Here is an 825-nt window from a genome sequence, read left to right on the forward strand (position 1 = left end):
GTTATTTTGGTTTTCCTCCTGTATCCATCCCCAATATTTTGAACCCGTGACAAAAGAAAATGGGGTTATGTTTCTTTGTAGTTGTGCTGCAACGCTGCACCATCGTCATTTTGAAGCTCCAGGAGAGCCCATTTTGTTGGTTACTTTGGTAAGAAGTTATCATTGTCCATGTTTTGGAGTATTCTGTCATTCTTTGGGAATACTGGAAAGGTAAAATGCAAATTTGTTAGTATGTATGAACGAAACATAAGAAAGAATATATGTATAAATGACTAGATATAGATTTTTGAATGTTATTCTGACTGTGTTATTATACAGGTCAGGTTTTTTTGGGGAGTACAGTTCGGTGATGATCCAGTCCAAAGATGGCGAGCCACCTCTCCAGGATCCTTGAGATGATTGTTTTAAGAAGAGAACTAAATTCTTTGGACGAGCCGTGAACTGTACAACTTCTACTTAAGTGGTAGGACAGATTTGCACCTCATTCCTCCTTTGCACATCCTGCAAGGAGAATCTTCATTGCTGGACTCACACTTAAGGGTGTCAGCTGACACGAGAGAGAGACTGAGTCAAATCCCCCGGGGTGTGTGTGTGTTTTGTTTATTATTTTCCATGACTTGGGCCCAATTTTTCCTTTCATGTACTGTTATTGTTTTCATTGTATGTATGTGAGATTCTTTAATTGTGAATACAAATCGATCAAACCAAGTTCTCTGAGCGTTTCATTAGTCATCCACTTTGCTCCAGTAGTCGAACCTCAGCTATTGGCCCAACACACAGGCAACCATTTAAATCTGTATCCCAAGTGTTGAAAGGGGTGTTACA

General features: G+C 39.6%; 1 long non-coding RNA gene across 1 annotated transcript; it reads left to right on the top strand.

The window, feature by feature from the left end:
- On the top strand, positions 1-825 carry LOC112843955 (uncharacterized). Its single transcript, XR_003216520.1, has 2 exons — positions 1-148; positions 343-825. It is a non-coding gene; the product is annotated as an uncharacterized LOC112843955 (long non-coding RNA).

The sequence above is a fragment of the Oreochromis niloticus genome, linkage group LG23, assembly GCF_001858045.2.
Source record: "Oreochromis niloticus isolate F11D_XX linkage group LG23, O_niloticus_UMD_NMBU, whole genome shotgun sequence".
Taxonomy (NCBI): Eukaryota; Metazoa; Chordata; class Actinopteri; order Cichliformes; family Cichlidae; genus Oreochromis; species Oreochromis niloticus.